Source organism: Colias croceus, chromosome 27, assembly GCF_905220415.1.
Source record: "Colias croceus chromosome 27, ilColCroc2.1".
Taxonomy (NCBI): Eukaryota; Metazoa; Arthropoda; class Insecta; order Lepidoptera; family Pieridae; genus Colias; species Colias croceus.
In genome coordinates this window covers 5,158,821-5,172,766 of record NC_059563.1, presented here as the reverse complement: position 1 = coordinate 5,172,766, position 13,946 = coordinate 5,158,821, and the positions used below count along the sequence as shown (strand labels likewise).

Here is a 13,946-nt window from a genome sequence, read left to right as displayed (position 1 = left end):
TAAAAAACAAACACAACCTACCAATTTAGTACAAAAAAATAATCTATATACTCATCTTATAGTGCAATTATATCTTAATAATCATTAAAACGTGCTCTACGAAAAAATAAAAACATACACACAGTGTTTTAACGATTCCGCGGCGTAATAGATCCTATAATGGCATTTCAATGAATGCGTAGGCGGTAAAGCTCGGATATCGCAAACGTACAATTATTTAATAGTCTAGTCTGTATGTATGACTCATTACTACACGCTTTCGGTATAAAATTTGTACATTATGGTAATTACATGTAAATGGACATAGATCTCATATAATTTTGTACATAAATGTACGAAAATGCTCTATATTATGTTAGCTATTATTATGTTAAACATGGCTTTTTGAAATGTGAATTGTCACATCGACAAAACAGACTTAAAAATTATCTTGTTTCGGGAACATATCTCTAAAATTCGGTTAATTTAAGTGCTCATAAATATTTATTAGGTAACCATTTATCTGTTACTATACGTATACTTGTCCCTATTAATATCTTCTTATATATAAAAATGAATCGCAAAATGTGTTGGTAAGCGCATAACTCGAGAACGGGTGGACTGATTTCGATAATTCTTTTTTTATTATATTCCTTGAAGTACGAGGATGGTTCTTATGTAGAGAAAAGGTAAATAAGTACCACGGGCGAAGCCGGGGCGGACCGCTAGTAAAATAATAAAAATATTAACTTCGTCTACTACCACTGTAAACGCCAAGTCATATACTTACGTCTTGTCAGCATGACTCACACACAAGTTTTAGGCGGCACGTTTACACATTTCGAGCAGTCATCTCGATTCGAGATTATCCGAGTCTCGTGCAAAATGAAGCGAGTTTAACAACGTTTATAAAACTTTCGTATTTCCTTAATAATTGTCGAATCATTCTTGTAACATAAAACGAACGAAAAGTCACAAGGTTTACATAATATAAGAAAACACATAACTACGATTAATATAAGATCTATGATAGTTCAGTAACTAAATTTATTATCATTTCCATATCTCGACGCGCTTCTAAATTTATAGTAGAACAAATAAACGAGCTTTTCTTAAATCCTATTGTACCTATTAAACGTCATTACAACCATTATTACCCAGTACAAAATGCGCCATATACAATATATCTGCGCAAGCGCCGCGGCCGGTGCAACCACCATGACACGCGCATCGAAGCGACACTACACCTATCTCGCTCGCACGCACATCTATCGCTCTTGTTACAAACAGAGCGCGAACATACAGACAATTTAACTGGGAAATTGGACGTTTTATGTTACGTTTTTTAGAAGAAAATCTCTTGTAATATGAAGTAATGTATGTTAGTAAAATATATACTTCGAATTGATGTTAATAATTAAATTGAGTCGTCTCAATATTTGTATACGATGCTACCAACATTCAATACTCATATCTAATAAAATAAGCTTCTTTAAAAAAGGCTGTAACTTACATATTTTAATTCTTATAAAATAACGCATACGAACCACAAAGGATACATCAGACAATTGATATTAAAGATAACAAGTGACATATTTTCCATTAAAATCCATTATTCATTTATGTAAAATATATCATTGTATAATTTAAAATAATGTCTAATAATACAGAAGATGTATGTCTTTCTTTTATAGCTTCATTTAAATCTCCAAGCCGTAGAACTGACACAATAAAAAATCTTAGAGCTAGCGCGCAAGAGCAACTTTTGTCTCCGCAACTATTTTGTCTCTCCCATCAACTCTATAGGAAGTTGTGTCGCTACGCGCACTTTCTTACTAGCCCATAGAGTTGATGGGAGAGACAAAATAGTTGCGGAGACAAAAGTTGCTCTTGCGCGCTAGCTCTTAATTTGTGAAAGTTGACTAGATTAATTAATGTAGACACGGTGTATGCCATTTATTTTGGTACAATAATAATAATCAATGTTTGAAATTTATCGATTAGAAAGTATAATATTTCCTGGTGCAAATAAAGATAAAAACCAATTATTGAAATGGACAAGTGACGCACATTACGCGCGAGTTATTCAATTATTTCATTTTATTATCGATATTATATTACCGATTCATGTTTAAAATTAATTCCTTCCTTCATTGTGAAAGCGACAGTAATTCTCTCTATTTTATTAAACTAAAAATTTATCTTAAATGAAAAATTATGAATAGAAATGAAATAGAATTCACAATTCTTAATTACATCCCAGTCACAAATACCTTATAAATTAATTATCTTTTATTATTAATTAGTCATCTTATGAACACATATTTTACAGCAACTGATAGCAAACTACACATTTCTCCAAACAAAATTTCCTTCAATAAAAACTACCTTCATTAACAATTAAGTCCTACATGACACATCATCATCACCAACACAATATAATCGCCCAAAATGTTCACAATAATTGTCTACAGGAAATTTCGTGTAACTACCAATTAGCATTACTATTTAGTAGTTACTATACAGTATACAGTGTATATGTACACATTATGCACACTTAGCCCATTTCGACAACAATGCTTCGACGATCACATAATATGACACTGTGTGTGCACATTCATTTATTCTTCGTCACTTTTACTCGCTTTGAATGAAGTTTTATTATGTTTTATTATCTGTATTGATTTCCATGTTATGTTTTGTTTCGCAATGCCTAATAAGATTTGTGTGAAAGTTACATTTTTCAGAATATTTGCTAGGAATTCAAATGCTTAAATACGCCATAGTTTTATCTAGAATGTTCTTATTTTTAGTTACCCTAATTAAAACTAATGTGCAATACCTACAGATGCTTTGTTAAAAAAAATAATCTTTAACACGTTTTTATAATAATGATTATATTACGCACTTATCCCTCATTACCTCTGAATTCTGATATATTTTCAATTAACAAAAGTACCTACATACAGGATTATCAGAGGATTCCGCTAAAGAAGGGATGACAGAGGATTTCCTGAACGCCCGTCGCCGTTTGAACAATCAATCAAGCTCTTCATACGAGTAATAATTAGCGTCCAACGAATATATAAAGGTAACGTTTTGAGGATTTGAGCATATCGTTTACAAAATTGATGTAATTAGCTAATATAGTAGGTACCTACTGTTTATTTTATAGATAGGAAGTGATTTTAACAAGAATTACGAAAATTTGGAAAAGTTTTAAACAGGCAAAGGGACGATTACTTCGTCCCTGTATTAAGATTTAAATCGAGTAAATGGTTATGAATGAATAACCAAAGATATCCTTAGCAATTCACATGGCATCTAAGAATAGTTATTTCCATGCGTTTCGATAGAGATAGTAGGAATAAAATCTGTAAATATACGCCCCCATACCTACACTTTGATTGAGAATGTACTATATCGTACACAATGTATGTACCCATAAGATGTTCAGACCACAAACATTACCTATACACTCTCCACTCCATTCAACTATCCTTATTCAGCTGTAAAAAAACGACAAAACCGCAGCACACACTAAACTATCGCATATGTGGGACACCCGCCCACGGAGCTGGCTTAGAAAGTTCGTAACATTGTTTTGTGGCAAGTTAGACTTCGACCATCTTTGCTCACGCGACACCTGGTTAGGTTTCGAGTTCCAAGGAATCATTGTTGTTACACGAAGTAACAAAGAATTTGCGCGTTTCGCTTCAGCGGCCATGTTCAACTGTTTATGAGCTTTTTATCAAACTTTTTATTACTGTGCAGGTATACTTATACGTATCTAAGTTAACAACATTCTTTAAGATCATTTTAATGTCGCTTCCCTCAATATTTGTTACAGAAAAAACATTTCAAATAAACCTTAATTTCCTACAGGTTCATCACATTATCATAAATAATTGCAATTAACATAATAATTAGGTAAATATTCAAACACATTTTCTAAAATAAATCTTCACAGATCAGTCAACTTCGAGTATTTCCCCAAATTGAAACACACAGCAAACAAATTCCACAACACTACGTACTTAATGCGACCATCGACTTCCCTAGCACCCATCACTTTCCCAGCCCTATACATAGGTACTTCTACAATCTACATACAACTCTATATAATAAGCGAAGCCTTCAAACAATGCTAAGAACAGTGGAGATCGCAATCAGTGTAATTTACCTCATTTCCATGATTGCTCCCGCCTCATTTCTTTAATTACTGTCTATTCTGACTGCATGGACGAGATCTGAATTTTTTAAACATTAATTTAGGCATTCGTTTTACTTTAATCACCAAGGTAAGACCTTGTTCCCGTAATGACAGGATGGATGTTTATTTTTATGATTGATTACAAGTACATATTTTTAAAGTCTATTTTGTACATTAAATTAATTATTATCTTGCTATTAAACTTATGTCGTCCTCACTGGTGGTCACTATGGTACACATAAGTGAAAGATATTTTAAGTGAAAGATATTTTATTTCTGTAATTGTATTTTGTTTCCGAGGGCGTGACCTGGTGATGTGATACCGGTTAAAACCCATTTCAGACGCCAGCTCCTACAACTCCAGCTATGTTTTATAATTTTATATGCATGTAGATTTTATGTGATTGGACTTGTGAAGAGAAATAAATAAATGATTTGATAAATATTTGAATTTTAACCAGGCTCAATCCTATATCTTCACAGTGCAATAGTTCGGGTCGACAGAGATCTATCAGTTCCTTCTTGTCGTTGTCGTTCCATGCTGAAGTGCACCTAGTTGAGGGGGGGTAAAGTTAAAGTGACGGGAGGTAAAGTTACAGGAGTTAAAGTGACGGGAGGTAAAGTGACGGGAGGTAAAGTGACGGGAGTTAAAGTGACGGAAGGTAAAGTGACGGAAGGTAGAGGTCCGCGCCACGCCGGCGTGCCGCCGCCGAGAGACCCCGGCGCGCCGCCGCCGCCGCCGGGTCACAGAAAAATTGGCGCCGAGTTCAAATTTTGCGCGCGAACACAGCACGCGTTGTTGTCTACAACACGGCAACGATAATAGACAATGTCTACTATATCGATGCCAGATGTTTTACTCCAAAAGCTAGCCAAAAAACACTCTAATAGATTCATTGATGGGGATGACGACGTCGCTCAAGAGTGTTGGAGATATTTGGCTACGGCTAACCCTTCAGATTTAGGAGATGTAAAGGGCAACATTCTTAAGTTCTGGGAACAAAAAAAAAGTTGTTTTTCCTGGGCTTGCCGAATTAGCGCGATCGCTTCTATCTATCCCAGCTTCAAGCACGCCAAGTAAAAGGGTTTTTTCTGTAGCTGGGCTAGTCTTAACTGCGAAGAGATCGCGTCTAAATCCTGCAAAAGTTAACAAAATTATTTTTATCCATGATAATTATAAACATGATTTGTTACAAATCAGTAACATTCATTGCTATGCAGACGACAGTAGGGGGGATGCTCTTTATCCCGGCCGTGCAAACACCTCAAAGGAAAGCCTCAATGAGAGTCGAAACAAACTTGTGCCTGAAGTCGAGTCTTCTCTCCAAGAAGTCTCGGATTGGGGCGAACTTAATCGAGTTCAATCCCCTAAAGACACAGGTTTGCGCGTTCACCGCTAAAAAGACCCCATTTGTCGTAGAACCTCGGTTTAAGAGTAGTATCCCCTTAGTATATCGCCGAAAATCGGAATCCTCGGAGTTGAAATCTCGAGTGACGTTCAATTCCGCAGTCATTTGGAAGCGAAGGCTAAATTAGCCTCGAAAAAACTTGGTGTGCTCAGTAGATCGAGACAGTACTTCAAGCCGGCCCACCGACTTCAGCTGTACAAGGCTCAGGTGCGACCGCATATGGGGTACTGTTCTCATCTCTGGGCCGGAGCCCCACAGTATCAACTCCTTCCTCTTGACCGCATCCAACGTCGAGCAGCTCGAATTGTCGATGACCGTAGGTTTTCCGATAGGCTCGACCCACTGTCAGTGCGGAGAGACGTTGCGTCTCTCTGTATACTGTACAGAATCTACTATGGGGAGTGCTCTGAGGAATTGTTCCACCTTTTACCAGCCGCACAGTTCCACCACCGGACCACACGCCGTAAAAACCAGTTCCATCCGCACCATCTGGATGGTTGGCGCTCCACCACTGTCCGCTTCACCCGCAACTTCCTTCCGCGTACGGTGAAACTATGGAACGATTTGCCACCTGCGGTGTTCCCGAACAACTACGACATTGGAGCCTTCAAGAAAAGAGCTTATTTGTCCACAAAAGGTCGGCAAAGCACCTATAACACTGTTTATGGACGGTGGTGACCACTTAACATCAGGTGGCCCACCTGCTCCTTTGCTTGCTGTGACATAAAAAAAAAACATTGCCAATAAAATTATTGGCAATGTTTATAATTATCATGTTCATCACTAAATAGTTAAGCTACTTGGTTTAAAAAAAAATTATTAAACTTAAATAGAGATTTTTCTACTGCCCGCCCACCCCCTAATAACTTTAAAAATAACTAGCCCACGCCGGCGACGCCGCGCCGCGCCGGGTGCCGCACCCGGCGCGGCGCCGCTGGGCTTTTGGACTGCGGCGCGGACCTCTAACGGAAGGTAGTGACGGTAGTTAAAGTGACGGGAGTTAAAGTGACAGGAGGTAAAGTGACGGGAATTAAAGTGACGAGAGTTAAAGTGACGGGAGTTAAAGTGACGGAAGGTAGTGACGGAAGGTAAAGTGACGGAAGGTAAAGTGACGGGAGTTAAAGTGACGGAAGGTAAAATGACGAGAGTTCAAGTGACAGTATGTAAAGTGACGGGAGTTAAAGTGATGGGAGGTAAAGTGACGGGAGTTAAAGTGACGGGAATTAAAGTGACGGGAGTTAGTCACAGGAGGTAAAGTGACGGGAGTTAAAGCGACGGGAGTTACAGTGACGGAAGGTAAAGTGACGGGAGTTAGTGACGGGAGTTAAAGTGACGGAAGGTAAAGTGACGGGAGTTAAAGTTAATGTCAAAATTATTTCGATTTAGGGAATAAATAGATACTTATAGTTATAGATATTAAAGGGAAATTTTAAATGTAGTTTAAAATAACGAATGACAAAAGTGACGCGAGTTAAAGTGACGGGAGGTAAAGTGACGCGAGGTAAAGTGACGAGAATTAAAGTGACGGGAGTTAAAGTCAAAATTACTTCGATTTAGGGAATAGATACTTATAGATAATAAAGGGAAACTTTAAATGTAGTTTAAAATAACGAGTGACAAAAGTGACGGTAGGTAAAGTGACGGGAGTTAAAGTGACGCGAGTGAAAGTGGCGGGAGTTAAAGTGACGGCCTCACCGTCTTCTAAATTTTATATTTGGCATTCATTATTTACCCTGTTTCACAAATAGGTGCGAATTCACATACAAACGTTCATATTATTTACTCTGCTTTAGCAGCTTATTAACGGTCAGCAATTAAATCATACTCATGATTTGATTTTTCCTGATACCATACTTAGAGTAAGTACAAAAAAAAACCTACACTAGCTTTTCAATCCTCATAAAAATAGATAGATACCCTAAGTCTAATATTTATAATCGGTATGTTTTCAATAACATTTACTTGTTGTAATTTCCTTTGTAAAACGTGTTTTATATTTAAAAAAATGATATCAATACAATAATATTATACCTCTATAAAAAAAACCTTTATTCATAAAATATAAATTTCACTTTCAGCACAGCCCTATTAGATACTACCACGATTGCATCCACACAAGACAGACATCCAGGCAGGCTATTATTGCTAGTTAAAAAAAACTAGAAACTGCAGGAGATCCAGTATTACCATAACGAAATAGAAAGCTGCGACCGGCCGCTAACTGCACATTCAATAAACGCGTTAGTGTCAACTGTCAATGTATGTTAGGGCTGACACAATTTACTTTTTCAAGAATTAATTAAATAATTTAAAATGGCATAGCTGATCACAATCGATATTTATTACAAATAACGCCTAAATGTTTCTTATTAAAAACTACAATGTTGAGTAATTTTCATAAATTGCTTTTACAATTTGACAGCAATTCCTATATTGTCATCACTGATCTTAAAATACGCAAATTTAACAAACTCAAGCATTATAATGATATTATGTCTTTAGCTTTTAAGTTTTAACCACTATAATAAATTAAACTACTTCGCTACAACCCTATTATACAACCGTCCAAGCATAACAACGAAAAGGTTACCAATACCCATTATATTAATAATTTAATATAAACTACCCTCACTTCTTCCAACAATTATAAAACTATTCACCCATTACATGCACGTATTTACTTATATAATATTCAAAGATTCTTCACCATATACGGTATGAAAACAATGTAAAACGCAATCGAGATCGATATTAGAAACTATGTGTAACGGCCACTGGCTCTTGAGATTGTGTGCTAGTCGTAATGATAATAAAAAACACTTATGTATGTATGTGCGTCCATTTACATGATTGATTAGTTAATTATTATAACAGCTAAATTATTCTTGTTTTATTGCTGTTATATATAGAATGTTTCTTTATAAGACTAGTCGATAATTCATAAATAAAATTAACGTTATAAAAAAAAGATCAAAGTAATTACACTCGTATTTGGTACAACAGTTTCACCGCGAAATTCCGCAAAAACTCGTACAATACTAAAATAATTGTCCAACTCAAGAATCTGCCATTTCTTTCGGCTATAAAAAACCCGCCATTTACCGTCCATCAAGAGCCGCGAATCGTTTACAATTAATCTCGACCGAAAATGTACAGTTACAATCTGTTACCGTTGCTTCGCGAGATAAGGAAATGTATTTCATTCGTTGAATACTTGAGATTTAATTTAATACGACTAAAGTAATAAGTAAAAACTGTAATTTTGTCAAATTCGTTTTTGTTTCAAGTGTTGATAACTTTATAAATTGTTCTTTACCAGACTTTGGCTAAAGCAAAACCACGTTATCGATCAAATTATTTATTGAATACAATATCATAACATAGTTTAAGTTTGAAACATGTATTTAATTAAAATTTTATCCTTTACTATAAAAACCTTCCAACATACAACACATTAAAACCGTAACTTTTAATTTAATGCATAAAATTACATTTCAAATTAAAATGTAACCAACCACGGGTCACAAATCACTATACCGTTACGCCTACAGACCAACATCACAACATCAAAAGCATTGTTTGTAGGCGGCTATACAGTATATACTATGAGAAACTTAACCATTAACCTGCATAAAATAATTACTTAGAAAATTGATATAGATTATAGTGCTGAGTAACAACAGCTTTCTTTCTAATCGACTCCATAGTCCATGGTCGGTAAAAGTGCGCTCGTCATTTTCCACGCTTATCATTGGTCAATGGAAAACATGTACAAACATAAACCTAGTAAAAGTGCTAACGAAGATTCTATCAATCCAAATAATGTCGTACACAAGTCAGTATATGACTTTCTCAAGTTTGATTTTATACTTCGGATAATAGACAAATAATACAGAAAGAACTAAATATTTTAGAACAAAATCATCTGTTTATCTAATCGCGATAAACTCTTAAACTATTGCACCAATTTTAATTCTATTTTCACAAATGGATAGCATGATTCTCGAGGAATATTTAAGTACATAATTTATCAAGATTCAGTTATTATCAAATCCATAATACTACCACAGTATTACAATATTATTTCCTACAGTAAGGAAACGCCTTTGATGTCGCGCGATGCCGCCGCCAGCGTAGGTACTTACGCTGCCACACGAAAATACGCTAGGGTTGCAACAAATGGGAAATAAAACAATTGTGATTATTAATATTATGATGAAATCATTTATTCATATGTACATTCAAAATAATTGCGATTATTAAATCTGATGTAATTATTTGTTCATAAATATATTATAATTACAGATATTGCACTGCTAAATATTATTTACGTGGACACTTTATTTTTGGATGTTCTTAATTGTACCTATATTATACCATTTAACTAAGTAATGCATTCGCATTGGGATGTACAATCTGATTAGAAAATAATGAGGACAACATATACATAGCTTTGATTTTAATTCAACAGATACAATTAATACAATCTTTCTGAAATATTGTTTCCTTCTGGGATTTCAATGTAGATTTACATCCGTAATTGGAACAGTTTTTGCGCGCCATAATAGAATATGTAAGTACCTATGTATGATAAAATTATTACACAAAAAATACGACTGCGTCGTCCTTTCGCGATAATTAATGCAATCTCAGCGTGATTGCATTAAGCGGCCCGCGTCGCCCGACCCCCCGCCAGTTCCCCTCCGTTTCTCTGCACAAGTACATTCGTCGCCATACTGTAGGAAATATGGTAATACTGTGATACTACTATATACTTTCATAACTACATTCGAATACAAGTATTCCCAACCACACTTGGCAAGTAACACAAGAACCAAATAAAAAATGCAGATACTATAATACAAATGCGCATATCTACGACCGCAATGTAAACTGAAACGAATGTATATCATAGGTTTTTTAATAATCTATACATATAATAATAAAATAGTCGATAACCACAAACGCATTCCAACGAAGTGGCATATCGTATTACCGAAATGTTGACCAACGAAAAATATACCAGTCTTGTGTAATATAAATATGAATTATTTTTTAAATTCTATGATAGAAGTTTGAAAACTCAAGCAGAAACTTAAACGATCCTTCCTTAATAAATTGTAGTTAAAGAAGCTTATCAAGAGTGTTAATTTTCAAATCAAAATGATGAATACTTATATGTTAAGTCCAGAAATGACTTATTTCTTAATTTTCATACACAAAAAAAAATATGGCAATATTATGTACATGCAAATGAATCATATAAAATAAAATAACGATAAATATTCCAAAAACTTTCCTATACACATCTAAAATCTAAATAAAAAAGCTGACAAGCCAATTTTCCGCCACGCAGCCTCCTTCCGTTTAAGAAACGAACAATCGAGCAGAAAATAATCCTATCCACCATCTCCCTCGGACACATCGAAAATTGGTCGCGTTAGAGCAGGACAACATCACAGTGTTGCGAAAGAGCGGAACGTATTGTATAAAACTTTCATGATACTTCAGAATTATCGGTGAAAGTGTTATTCGTCTAGATATCGATTTTTATTACGAACATAACCATGATGTCTTCTAGCATTATTATTTCCAGCATAAGAAAGTGATAGCGCTACATTACCTATATAGTTTTGTCTTATTTCCACACTAGAAATAATACTGCTTTAAGACATCATGCTACGGGGGCAGGTCACAGATGTTCAGGCCGTTTGATCGTCGATAACCAACTTTATAACTTTGCCGGGTCATTGTCACTTCTGAGTATTCAATAAAATTGTTAGGATCAGCTGTGAGTTACTTCGCAAACTTTCTTATTGGATTGCCTTATTCTGTTACACCTACTTTTTATAGTGGCTCGTAGAATATAACGGACCCTTCATAAAGCTTGATAAAATTCAATATAAAGTTATGGACCAAGTTAAAAATAAGTAGTAACAAGTACCATAGTGCCAAATAGTGATGAAGTGATTCCAGGTCCACCTTTCAAAGATCCTACTTTCTCATATATCAATAGAATTAAAACACCAGCTCCACACAATATAACACAAAGCAAAAACAACAGAGCGTATATCACTCCACTTCGTTATCAGATAAGCGCTTCGATAAGAGAGCAATAAACACCCGCAAAGCGGCTACGGACTCGTTTTCATGAACATTAACTGTTCTAATCCTGGCGTTTGTTAAAATGTATTCAATTCAGTAAAGAAGTATGTGCCTTGCACAATACAGGATGGTATAGAGTATTGTAATGCTCTACATGTCTACCATGTAAGAAAATATCATTGTTAATTATTGACTTAGCTTCTGCTTATTCTTCCTGAGTTCTATCAAAACAGGCCTGCACTTTTAAACTGGTTAAATCAACCAGTTTTCAACAAATAAGCATCAACAATAAAAAAATTCAATAAATATTGAAATTATTCCAATACGTATATCAAACTCAATCATTCAACTTTTTCTAGACCAATTATTCATTTGCTCAAAATAGCACAATCAACATTCAACATCCCACACTCGGCAAGTTCAAGCAAATCGAATCCGTACATACCTCCCAAGCCTCAATCCATACCAATAACCTGGACCATTCAAACTATCCAACAACGTACAACGCCATGCCGTTCATTCAGTGGCATTACAATTGCATTCTACAAGTTTCCGTCAGCACCACAATAAAGCATACTAAACGTGCATATACATAATTAGATATTGATAATGGACTTGATTTGAATTCGAGTCTCGTTCGCAAATACGTGTCGACATGGCGGCCCAAGACGCGAACGTAGTATTTACATTTCATGTGCAAATTGACACAAATAAATTGTACATAGCTTCAGTCTGAAGCTATGTACAATTTATTTGTTTGCCTTCAGAAGCATAATTAAAGTCTTAAGATGAAAAGTACTTGTGAACTATTTAAACTTCGTTTAATGTATCTTCTTATAACGCATAATCATAATTTTTTTACCATTTCCAGATACGCAAAATTTTCAACAACATTTCAACAAATCATTTTACAAATTAAAATCTAGTACCCCAAAAATTAGGTATACATCTGCCTCCACATCATTAAAACCAGTTTTAACAGTTACAGAATGTGAGCAAAGGATCACACCGTCACGAGGCGAACATGACTCAAGAGTCGAGCGTCACTAAACAGATTTTCCGAGACCAATTAAGTGAATGGACGAAAAAATATCAAGTGCAAGAGTCGAGGTCGGCGATTAAATCACGTTTGTATCACACATGTTCAATATTTATCACTAGCATGTGTAAACCAGAAGAACTAGACGCTATAGAGAATCCATTATTGATAGAAATGCCCGATTGATTGTAGAAATAAAACTTTATAGACGCATAGTTGAAATGAAACTAGATTTTTTTAAATGACGGAAAATTCTTTAAATTACAAACGAATCAAGGTAATAATGGCTGATTAAATTTTTTATATGAAATATTATAATGAATGACCTTTCAGTGTTTTCCTAGTAGACTAACATTTCCTGTGCTTATCATTTTTTCGATCCAAGACTTTTCGTGAAGTGCCCGAAACTCGAAAGAATTATACTTTGCAAAAAAGCTAAACGTTGCCACAATAAATCGGATAAATAGTATAATATCGTGCAGCTTATCGGTGTTAAGGTCAACTTGACCTCAGAGCGAGGACTTATACGAGACCATTTAATCTCTCTACTTTTAAGTACAATACTGGGCGAACATCTGCAAGCATAATAAAATCTAGAATAGTATTGGCTGTAGCATTAACAAAACATCGTTTAAATTTTATCGTTGACAAATGCTTAAAAACTCATTTAATTTTATCACTTGTGCCGTAAATGTCTAAACAATATTCCGCGACTTAACCGAGTGCTTCAAGGGTACAAATTTGGTCTCGTTTTTTAAAGTAGTTACAGATATGTAACTTAAAATCAATTCACGTTAATTTCCAAAGAGTGACATCACCATGAAACACGGACCTTATCACACTATCACTATCAGGTGTTATCACTTATCGCTTCAAAGACTGATAAATCCTTTAACGGCACGATAAGAAAACAAGTGGTTACTTTTTTAGACGTGATTATCAGGTCCGCGCCATTGTAAACTTTAACGCTTTCATTTTAAGAATAAGTGATGTTTGCTCTGTAAATAGGACAAATTTATATACATGTGCATACGTAGATAATGCAGATATGTGAACAGGTGAAATGAGAATGATTCAAATAACGAGCACAATGCTAACATTCATTTTCTAGAGCATTTTCTGACAAATTTTAAGCAAATTTGCATTCTACACGCTAAAATTCAGGCTAAGCCTTCGCTATAGTGCAAACAAATAGAAAAGT

General features: G+C 35.1%; 1 protein-coding gene across 19 annotated transcripts in view; it reads right to left on the bottom strand.

The window, feature by feature from the left end:
• LOC123703764 (serine/threonine-protein kinase MARK2-like) overlaps window positions 1-13,946 on the bottom strand; it is a 194,426-nt gene that overhangs the window by 94,948 nt on the left and 85,532 nt on the right. The window lies entirely within an intron of this gene.